A 12,262-nucleotide genomic window follows, 5' to 3' on the forward strand; every position below is an offset into this window, starting at 1 on the left:
CTAAAGTCCAACATTAAATGGATACCAAAAAACCTAGCTTCATTTATTTTGCTCTGAATGACATTTAATAACTTTAAAGTTTTTTAACATGAAGACTTTTCTTATACTTTTGTTTAAATGCTATTTGATTTTACTTTATCTTATTAAATACCCTGAGTATACCCCTTAATGTGTCTATGTGTCTATGTAATTTTTGCCTTCTTTTTAAATGATTTATTGAATTGATTTCTTTCTTTCTTTTTTTTTTTTTTTTTTTTGTATTGAAGTAGAGTTAACTGCCAATCTTATATTAGCTTTGGGTGTACAAAACTGTGATTCCATACTTTTATAGATTATGCAAAATACAGTTATCACCCTATTACTCTGTGCTTTACACTATATCCTTCTGACTTATTTATTTTATAACTGATAGGTTGAAACTCTTAGACCCTTCACCTATTTCACACATGCCCTCACCCATTACCCTCTGGCAACTACTAGATTGTTCTCTGTGTCTGTGAATCTATTTCTGCTTTATCATATTTGTTTGTTTTGTTTTTCAAGTTCTATATATAAATGAAAACATACAGTATTTGTCTTTCTCTGTGTGACTTATTTCACATGAATAAGGCCCTTTAGGCCCATCTGTGTTGTCAAAAATGGTAAAATTTCATTCTTTTTTATGGCTAATAATAACCACATCTTCTTTATTCATCTGTCAATGGACACTTAGGTTGCATCCATATTGTGGCTATCATATTGAATAAATATTGCTGAAATGAACATAGGAGTGCATTATCTTTTCAAATTAGTGTTTTCATTTTTCAGATAAATACCCAGGAGTGGAATTCCTGGATTGTATGGCAGTTCTATTTCTTTGTTTGTTTGTTTCAACTGTCACTTTATTGCAAGATGGTTGAATTAATTAAAAATTTAAACTATAACTTGATAATCTTTAGTCTGGTACCAAATTTTATTCAAAGCAAACTGCTTATTCAGAAGTGATCATGGAACAATTCAATGCAGAGCAAGAAGGATGAAAGAAACATCTTACTGGCCAATAGATTGTTTTATTTCTCACAGTATATGAAACTCAAACTTTTCATTTTTAGGAAAGGTCAACTCTAACTTCAGTAGACAGCGATATACAAAGATTCTGTCATATAGGCTAGTTTCCATTTAGTCAGTCAACTATTTCTAGCTCTCTCAGTTGGGATAGATGCATTTACAGAACTGGCTGTGCTTTAGCCTTCTTTGCAAGCAGCTTTAGATGTGCAATGCACTTGTCAATTGTCTCCTTCTCCTCCTGTGCAGAGATGCTCTGCTCCACATGCTTCTCCACCCAGTCTATCACGTGATCTTGTTCCTTTTGGCGCATCATATTCTGCAGAGATATGATAGTCCAGGTGATTCTTTACCTCCTTGTATACTCTATGCAACCTTTCCCGTTAAGTAACCTCCAAGGCCATAGCAATGTTATTCCTCCAGACATCAAAAAGGTAATGGAATTTTGAACCAGTGCCTGCTGTGACTTCTTCAGATCAATCGCATCCTGGATTTGTTTGATGGGAGACTCATTTGCCTCTTCCAGTTGGGCAATTTTTTGCTCATTGAATTTATCAGCAAATTCCCCAATAGAGGCACCATATTTTTTAACTACATAGACAAGCAATCCTATTGTTGATATGGTGGAGGAAGTCTCTGGAGTTATCACGTATATTTCTTTGGAGAGTAAATATAAGATAAGCCCAGTTCTGAACACGTAGAGTACTCTACACCAGTTTCAGGATAAAGGACCTAGAAGAACTCCTCAGGGATCAACCCAAAATGAACTTTTCCTCCATACTCAGGAAGAGGTGGCACAGGGGCAAGACTTGGCAGCCCTGTATGAAAGATCCTCGTTGCCTGTAATACCCCTGGACTGAGGAGGGCTGCGTTCTTCAGAGAGGAGGCTGCTGCAGTGGCATCAGAAAGTACCACACAGTAGCATCTACACAGCAGTCTTGGTGCCCCTGTAGCAGTTCTATTATTAATTTTTGAGGAAACTCCATAATGTTTTCACAATTGAGTATGATGTTAGCTGACTTTATTATATAGATGTATGTTCCCTCTATAGAATTTTTGTTGAGAGTTTTTTTTTTATCATGAATGGATGTTGAGTTTTATCAAATGCCTTTTTCTGCATTTATTTAGATGATCATGTGATTTTTATCCTTTTTTTTGTTAATATGGTGTATTGCATTGATTGATTTGTGGATATTGCACCATCCTTGCATCTCTGAAATAAATCCCACTTGATGATGTATGAATCTTTTAATGTATTGTTGAATTTGGTTTGCTAATATTTTGTTGAAAATGTTTGTATCTATATTCATTGGGGATACAGGCCTGTGATTTCTTTCTTTCTTTTTTTTTTTTTTTTTTTTGGTAGGGTCTTTGGTTTTATTATCAAGGTAATGCTGGATTTGTAGAATGAATTTGGGACTTCCCTGGTGGTGCAGTGGTTAAGAATCCATCTGCCAGTGCAGGGGACATGGGTTCCAGCCCTGGTCCTGGAATATCCCACATGCCGTGCAGCAACTAAGTCTGTGTGCCACAACTACTGAGCCTGATCTCTAGAGCCCATGAACCATAACTACTGAGCCTGTGTGCCACAACTACCTCCTTTTTTTTGTTAATATGGTGTATTGCATTGATTGATTTGTGGATATTGCACCATCCTTGCATCTCTGAAATAAATCCCACTTGATGATGTATGAATCTTTTAATGTATTGTTGAATTTGGTTTGCTAATATTTTGTTGAAAATGTTTGTATCTATATTCATTGGGGATACAGGCCTGTGATTTCTTTCTTTCTTTTTTTTTTTTTTTTTTTTGGTAGGGTCTTTGGTTTTATTATCAAGGTAATGCTGGATTTGTAGAATGAATTTGGGACTTCCCTGGTGGTGCAGTGGTTAAGAATCCATCTGCCAGTGCAGGGGACATGGGTTCCAGCCCTGGTCCTGGAATATCCCACATGCCGTGCAGCAACTAAGTCTGTGTGCCACAACTACTGAGCCTGATCTCTAGAGCCCATGAACCATAACTACTGAGCCTGTGTGCCACAACTACCGAAGACAGCTCTCCCAGCACCCTTGCTCCACATTAAGAGAAGCCACATGATGAGATGCCCTCACACCACAATGAAGAGTAGCCCCCACTCACCACAACTAGAGAAAGCCCCTGTGCAGCAACAAAGACACAATGCAGCCAAAAAATGAATAAATAAATAAAAGAAAATTTTAAAATATATATTATTTTAAAAATTTTATGTTTTTAAAAAAAGAATGAGTTGGAAGTGTTCCCTCCTCTTCAATTTTTTAGAATTAGGTTGAGAAAAATATGTGTTAACTCTTCTCTTTAATTGTTTGGTAGATCTCCTGTGAAGCCATTTGGTTCTGAACTTTGATTTATTAGGAATTTTTTGATTACTGATTCAATTTCAATACTAGATTTTCTATTTTTTCCTGATTCAGTTATGGAAGATTGTATGTTTCTAGATATTTATCCATTTCTTCTAGGTTGTCCAATTCAATGGCATATAACTGTTGGTAGTATTTTCTTATGACTGTATTTCTGTGACATCAGTTGTAACTCCTCTTTCATTTCTAATTTTCTTTGCATTCTCTCTTTTTTTTTCTTGATATGAGTCTGGCTAAAGGTTTATCAATTTTGTTTATCTTTTCAAAGAATCAGCTGTTAGGTTCCTTGGTCTTTTCTATTGTTTTGGGTCTCTATTTTATTTATTTCCACTCTGATCTCTATTATTTCCTTTCTTCTACTAACTTTTTGGGCTTTGTTTGTTTTTTTTTTTCTAATTTCTTTAAGTGTAAATTTAAGTTGTTTATTTGAGATTTTTCCTTGTTTCTTGAGGTAGGTTTGTATAGCTACAAACTTCCTTATTAAAACTGCTTTTGCTGCATCCCATAGATTTTGGAAAGTTATGTTTCTATTTTCATTCATCTCAAGGTATTTTTGATTTTCTGTTTTATTTCTTCATTGACCCATTCGTATTTTAGTAGCATGCTGTTTAGTCTCCAAGTGTTTGAGGTTTTTCCAGTTTTCTTCCTGATGTTGATTTCTACTTTCATAACATTGTTGTTGGAAAAGATGCTTGATATGATTTTAATCTTCTTAAATTTATTGAGACTTGTTTTGTGGCCTAGCATGTGATCTGTCCTGGAGTATCTTCCATGTGCACTTGAATAGAATGTATGTTCTGCTGTTTTGGATGGAATGTTCTGTAGATGTCTATTAAGTCCATCTGGTCTAATGTGTCACTTAAGGCCAATGTTTCCTTACTGAGTTTCTGTCTGGATGATTTATCCAATTTTGTAAGTGTAGTATTAAAGTCTCCTGCTATTATTACATACTGTCAATTTCTCCCTTTATGTCTGTTAATATTTGCTTTATGTATTTAGATGCTCTTATGTTATGTCCATATATGTTTACAAATGCTATATCCTCTTTATGGATTGACCTCTTTATCATGATGTAACGCCCTTTTGTCTTTTGTTATAGCCTTTGTTTTAAAGTCTACTTTGTCTGATAGGAGTATTGCTACCCCAGGTAGCTTTCTTTTCATTTCCATTTACATAGAATATCTTTTTATATCCCCTCACTTTCAGTCTGTGTGTGTGTTTAGCTCTTAAGTGAGTCTCTCGTAGGCAGCATATAGATGGGTCTTCTTTTTTATCCATTCAGCTACCCTGTGTCATTTGATTGGGGCATTTAGTCCATTTACATTTAAAGTGATTATTGAAAAGTGTGTATTTATTGACCTTTTGTTACTTGTTTTCTGATTGTTTTTGCAGTTTTTCTCTGTTCTTTTCTTCTTTTTTTAGTCTCTTCCCTTGTGATTTGATGATTTTCTTTAATGTCATGTTTGGGCTCCTTTCTCTTTTTGTGTGTGTATCTATTGTAGGTTTTTGGGTTTTCGTTACCATGAGGTATGTTTATATCTATATGTAGATTTAAAAAAAATGTATATATACATATGTAAATATACATATATATTTAAGTCAATAGCTGTTTAAATTCAAACGCATTCTAAATACTCTATATATTTTACTCCTCCATCCAACTTTTATGTTTTTATATCATATTTTACATCTTCTTATGTATCCCTTAACTGCTTACTGCAGTTAAAGTGATTTTATGACTTGTCTTTTAACCTTCCTACTAGCTTTTTAAGTGGTTGATCCACTGCCTTTGCTATATTTTTGCTTTTACCGGCAAGATATTTTTCCTTTGCATATAAACATATTTCTTATTATGGCCTATTATTTCCCACTTAAAGAAGAACCTTTAACATTTCTTGTAAGGCCAGTTTATTAGTGATGAACTCTTAGTTTTTCTTGTCTGGGAAACTCTTACCTCTCCTCAATTCTGAATGATAACCTTGCCTGAATGATATCCTAGGTTGTAGGTATTTTTCCTTTCAGTATTTTAACTATATCATGCCATTCCCTTTTAGCCAGCCAAGTTTCTGCTGAAAAATCAGCTGATTGCCTTAAGGAGTTCTTTTGTATGTGACTCTTTGTTTTTCTCTTGCTGCCTTTAAAATTCTCTCTTTAACTTAAAATTTTGCCATTTAAATTATGATATGTCTTGGTGTGGATGTCTTTGGGTTCATCTTGTTTGGGACTCTCTGTGCTTCCTGGACCTGGATGTCTGTTTCCTAGTGCAGATTAGGGAAATTGTTCACCATTAAGTCATCTCATATGTTTTCTGCCCCTTTCTCTCTCTCTTCTCTTTCTGGAACTACTGTAATGTGAATGTTAATATTCTTGATGTTGTCCCTAAAGTCCCTTAAACTATTCTCATTTTTTCAAATTTTCTTTGTACTGTTCTGATTGGGTGATTTCTGTTATTCTCTCTTCCAGGTTGCTTATGCATTTTTCTGTATCATTTAATCTGCTGTTGATTACCTCTAACCTATTTTTCATTTTACTTATTGTATTTTTCAACTCTGATAAGTACTTTTTAAAAATTTTTCTAATTTTCTGTTGAAATTCTCACTGTGTTCCTCAATTCTTCTTCCAAGTCAGTGAACATTTTTGTGGCAGTTCCTTTGAACTCTTTATCAGGTAAATTACTTATCTCCATATCATTAGTCCCCCCTGCCCCCCCCCCCCAGGGGATTTATCTTGCTGTTTCACTTGGAACATATTCCTGTTTTCTCATTTTGTTTGACGTTTTGTGTTTCTCTCTATAAATTAGACAAAACAGTTACCTGTCCCAGTCTTGAAGATGTGTCCTTGTGCAGGAGCATCGCTATGTACATTGAGTGTGTCTGGTGGCTTTAGAAAGAGTGCTGGAGCTAAAGCAATCCCCAGCTGGGGCCTTTTCTGGTGCATGCCAAGGCCACCACCTTGGTGTGTCTGGGGAAGTGATCTGGAGCTGGAGGGGTTAAAGTCAAAGTCTGGCACAGGCTGGGGCTTCTCCTGGGGTGCACCCAGGGCTGCTGCCTTGGTGGAAGGTGACTAGAGCCAGAACCCAGCACCAGCTGGGGCTTTTCCCAGAGTGTTCTGGGAGCCACTACTTTGGCAGTGGTGTTGGAGCCAGAGCCTAGTGTGGGCTGGGGTGCATGCCGGAATAGCCATGGAAGGCTGGCTGGAGTGTCAAACACTTTTCAATCTGATGCCTGTGTGCTGGGACTCAGAGCAAGTAAATGTGTGTGTGTGCCCTTTAAGAGTAGATTCTTAGTTTTCTACAGCCCTCTGGCTCTCCTGGTCCTAAGCCCTGCTGGTTTTCAAAACCAGTTAGGGGGGAGTTGTCTTTCATGTACTGATCCCAGGGCTAGGGTGCCCAAAGTGGACTCTAACCTCTCACTCCTTAAGGAGGACCTCCAAGTTTGAGATATCTCTTTTCACTTTGTGTTGCCTACTGGGGGTATGGGTCTTGACTAAATTCCTTCTCTTCCCCTCTTACCTGTCTCAGTGTGTGTGTGTGTGTGTGTGTGTGTGTGTGTGTGTGTGTGTGTTTCTTTCTTTTTCTTTATATTCTTAACTGTAGAATAGCTGTTCTGCTAGTCTTTAGATCAATCTCAAAGAGACTTTTTATATACGTACTTGTAATTTTGATGTGTCAAAACTAGGAGGAGGTGAGCTCACAGTCTTCCTTCTCTACCATCTTGATCCTGCCTCAGTGTGTCTATGTTGAAATGCTAGGAGGACTACTTAATTACTTTATTAAGCTCCTTTTCTCAGCAATAAAAGTCCTATTACATTGTATTTAGTTTCCCACTGTAAATTTGTCCCCAAATTCTCTCTTTCCTAGTATTTACATTCTGGTATGTAAGACAGAGGATACAAAGTTATTTTTCAACATTTTGAGTTTGTCCTGTTCTAGACATGTAAAATAATGAAGAAATTTCACATCCCAACTACTTACCCAAGGAATACCCAAGATTTTCTTTCATCTGTTTGTTTGTTCAGCTATTGCTTTCATTGAGCCCTATCAGTTGTTTGGTTACCTGAAATCCTCTTACCAGCAGCCCTATGGCTTGATTGCTTGGTCAATCCCCTGAGTAAATTTAGGTGTATTGCCCAGTGAGAAAATGATGCCTCCCTCATTCTCACCTAACAAAAGAAGGAGTTATGCCAGTCCAAGTTATTGTAAATTGAGACAGGGTATAAAAAACCTGAAGTGATTCTAGCACCTAGATATGAGCTATCTGTCTTACCTTGAAGCCCTGAAACTTCTGAGTATTTTGCTTAGCTACAGAGGTTGTGGTCAGCACCATGGACTATAGGCTGCTAATAACCCATATAATTTTGTTGCATATACAAATTACAGTCATTTGTAGAGTACTATAAAAATAGTTTATTCTTTATGTTTAAAAATCTATAAAGGTATTGTTTCTTAGTATAAATATTTTATTATGAATTTGTTTTTTATGTTCATCCTTTATATCCTGGAATCACTACAGCATAAACTATTATATAAACTCAGCTATATGGATCAACTATCCTTACCCAACTACTTGAAAATATCTAATGTACTGATGGATTTTATTTTAGGCTTTTCTCAAAGCAGATTCAAATGTTATTTTCTACCTTTGTCAATCTTTGGACATTTTAGCATTACTGCTTTACAAGAATCGCCTTCATCTTAAATAGCTATAAATTATTAGCCCATTAATTGGATGTGATAAAGAACTTCCATCAGTTAAAAATATAAATCTTATTGACACAGGGACACAAGAATTATTCGTTTGAATATTGCCAACTATTACCCTTCACACATACATCAGAAAGCTGTGTTCTCACTCTCTAATTTAAATGCAATTGATAATTAAAATGTAATCTTAAAGTGTGACCAGAATTTATATTTCTGTAAATTATTTAAGTCACAAACATCAGAGGACTATATAACTAAAATGGCATATATTTCACACATTATGAATAAAAATTTATATTTCCAGGTATCAGCAGAAAAAAAGCAAATATGTACTTTATACCGATGTAAATTAAAATCTAGCAATCCTTTCACCAACGGACATGTCCGCAGGATATTTCAAATCATGAAGTGTGTGGGTACACTCATTAACTCATGGGAATTAACCATCTGGCACATGATATCCTCACTGGTTTGAAAGAAAAATAGGTCTTTTTAAACAAAACGCTCTCCATTCAGTATGCAGAACAGTCATTAATAGAATACTCACTGTTGGGTTGAAACACAAGGAAATAAGATCTGGGGCATAGAACAAGTCATCCTTAAAAAGTTATTAGAATCCCAGTGACATTGATAAAAGACCACACAACAATATTTTGCCTAACCAAAGATTTGATGACAAATAAGACAGCTGTATATGAAATAGAGGTTCTACTCACTACCACCTACAGGAGTTTATATCACAGGTCCATCTGCTAACTATATAACTATCTGTGTACTTATACCTATAGTAATACCTATATAGCTACTTATATGCCTGTAGTAGGATTCTATAGATTAACATCTGCTCCTTCCACCCATGGACCTAGCTTTGGAAAACTGTGCTCTGCTGATTGAACCTAAAATGTACCTGTGCAGTCCAATTTTATTTGAATATCTCTGGTACTCCACTACCAACCAAAGCAGCAATCTAACTCTTTCTCACCCCATATAAATGGAATAGGTAGAAATGTTTATAAATGTAAAATAATTTACCCTAAAATTCCCATATTAAGACATAGTACAATGTAACTCTGAGTAATATAAATTATGGAATTTTATATACACAATTAAAAACCACAAAAATTAAACATTTGCTCTATTACAAAACCAATTCTTATTACTCTATAATAGGGAGTCACAGTAGGGGGATGTCATCATTTGTTTTATAAGCATTACTTGAGTGCCTCCTATGTATTCAAGCTTCCATTTTGAGGCTCAAAGAGAATATAAAAGAAGTAAAGTATGTTGCCCAGGAATTTAACATGTAATTAGGGCAGAAACCTACACATATATGAGTCAACTTGGAAAAAATTCTAAGGCTACATGCAAGTTTAAGAGAGTATATATTATGATAAAATAAAATACCAAAGTTTAAGTAAGGTAAACTTAATAAGCAAATGCTTCTTATACCCAGTGAAACTTAATATGAGCTTTGAAAGAAATGGAGAGTTTGGGTTGAAGGATAGAAAATAGAAAAGAATTATAAGAGAATAGGTAAGGACTGGAGGAGAGAAAATTACTTTCCTTGTTAGAATAGAAGACCCTGTAGGAAGAGTGAAATGTGAGTTGGGAAAGATACATTGGGGTTAATGGAGATCCTGATATCTGCATAATGGATTTGAAGAAATAGGAAGTCACTGTAAATTCATGAGCCAAGCGGCACTGTGACAGAGAGCTCCTGGAAGCAATATACAAACTGGAGTCCAATAGAAAGAGACTGAATATAAAAGGCATGAGGACAAGGCAGTTCATATTTGATTTTATATAAATGGGCAAGATCCCATGGCTCCCAAACATTCACGGCTAATCCATGGAATAAACTACATACCACATGATCAGAAGGGAGAATAGGGAACATATAAGAGGAATAAAAAGACAGGCCTCTTCGCAACCTTGACTATCCTCACAGTACTTGCTTATTATTATATGAAAAGTCTACTTTTCACCCTGCTTTGAATGCTTAAATGAGCCCAGTATTTCAGTTAAGTCCTGAACCTCCAAAATTCATCTGGGTTCATGTCACATTCCATCCTAGTTATACTACTACTCCTGTCTTTTTTTTTTTTTTTGTGGTACGCGGGCCTCTCACTGCTGTGGCCTCTCCCATTGCGGAGCACAGGCTCCGGACGCAAAGGCCCAGCGGCCATGGCCCACGGGCCCAGCCGCTCCGCGGCACGCGGGATCCTCCCGGACTGGGGCACGAACCCGCGCACCCCGCATCGACAGGCGGACCCTCAACCACTGCGCCACCAGGGAAGCCCTACTCCTCCTTTCTTGATTCCCTCAAACCCTCTCTCATTTAGTGTGACTTTTCCAAACCCCACTTTCATTTTGAGTGTTTATGTTGGCTCTCACTCCCTTACTGGCTCTCTGGATTAATACTCTGATTTTGATCTTACCATCCCAACTCTCACCTTTAGAGCCTTTCCTCTAGTTGGAAGCCTCAACTTCTGAGCACCATACACACTTGAGATTGGGATCCTTGTCTATTTTGTGCCCAATTATATCTTATATCTAGCTGGCTTTACACAAATAATTAAAATCTGAAGATTAAAGCAAAAAGGGAATTTGGACTGTCTGTGATACCAAATCCACTTTAAAAAATATATTTATTGGGGCTTCCCTGGTGGCGCAGTGGTTGCGCGTCCGCCTGCCGATGCAGGGGAACGGGTTCGCGCCCCGGTCCGGGAGGATCCCACGTGCCGCGGAGCGGCTGGGCCCGTGAGCCATGGCCACTGAGCCTGCGCGTCCGGAGCCTGTGCTCCGCAACGGGAGAGGCCACAACAGAGGGAGGCCTGCATACCAAAAAAAAAAAAAAAAAAAAAAAAAAATATATATATATATATATATATATTTATTTTATTAATCATTATAGCATATGTCCTCAAGCTAGAGAAGTTTTATACTGTTTCTGGAAACAAATTTATTAATCCACAGAGCTTCAGACAAAGGCCTCCACTTTTGGCATTCAGAGCAGTGCCCTATGATAATTCCTTCACAAGCTAAGACGTGGAAAGTTTGGTAACCACACAGAAGATTGAGATTATCTTCACACTTACCTACTTGACAACTCATTTGGTGTAAATCTGAAGGACAGTTTCGTAAAGAGCATCACGTGGTTCACTGTCCAAATTCCTAACGAAAGCTTCTTTAAGCGAGACTTCCTCCCCTTGCATTTTGTGCTTTTCCTTGGAGAATGTCCCCCCCAAACACTTACAAGATGAAATACATTTTAGGTACTGAAATATGTCAAGTCTTAACCCCAGATGGTATGACAGTCATAGGCATTTCACAATTGAGAAAAATCATGAATTTTTAATAATTTTGCTGGTGGCAACTGTCTTTTCTTATTGTTGTTAGATTATTCTTTTCCCTCCCACTTACATTTCTATACCATTCTTTAACTCCAGTTTTAAAACAAAACACCACAACTTTTGAAAACACAGTTGGGAACATTTGACCACTTGGTACACAGCACTGCCTAGCAGTAGCCCCTCCCCACCCCCTTGCTAAACGTCCTAGATTGGGCATGAACTTTAAAATCTCAGGGGACTTCCCTGGTGGTCCAGTGGGTAAGACACAGCACTCCCGATGCAGGGGGCCCAGGTTCGATCCCTGGCTGGGGAACTAGATCCCACATGCATCTCACAACTAAGAGCCCACATGCTGCAACTAAGAGTCTGCATGCCACAACTAAAAAGTCTGGATGCCACAACTAAGACCTGGAGCAACCTAAATAAATAAAATAAAATCTCAGATACAGAGACAATTCTACCTGTTCTGGAGTGGATATAAAAAGCAGTGCTCTGAATACCACATTAGAAGCAGGAATTTTTAAGGCTGAAAACCTATCCTCCTTTATTAAATAATTCATTTATTCAACCACCACTTACTTGTACTTTTAAGAACCAAAAATAATTTTTTCCTGCAAGGTATTTTTTAATAGACTTTAATTTTTAGAACAGTTTAAGGTTCACAGCAGTATTGAGCAGAAAGTATAGAGATTTCCCATATACCCTCTGCCCCAATCCATGCATGGCTTCCCCCATTATCAATATCCCCCACCAGATGTAGGTTTAC

At 37.0% G+C, this 12,262-nt stretch overlaps 1 pseudogene; it reads right to left on the reverse strand.

Annotated features, from left to right (window-relative positions):
- Positions 1–1,204: 1,204 nt before the first annotated feature.
- LOC102989688 (ATP synthase F(0) complex subunit B1, mitochondrial-like) lies at positions 1,205–11,294 on the reverse strand (annotated as a pseudogene).
- Positions 11,295–12,262: the final 968 nt, after the last annotated feature.

The sequence above is a fragment of the Physeter macrocephalus genome, chromosome 15 (assembly GCF_002837175.3).
Source record: "Physeter macrocephalus isolate SW-GA chromosome 15, ASM283717v5, whole genome shotgun sequence".
Taxonomy (NCBI): Eukaryota; Metazoa; Chordata; class Mammalia; order Artiodactyla; family Physeteridae; genus Physeter; species Physeter macrocephalus.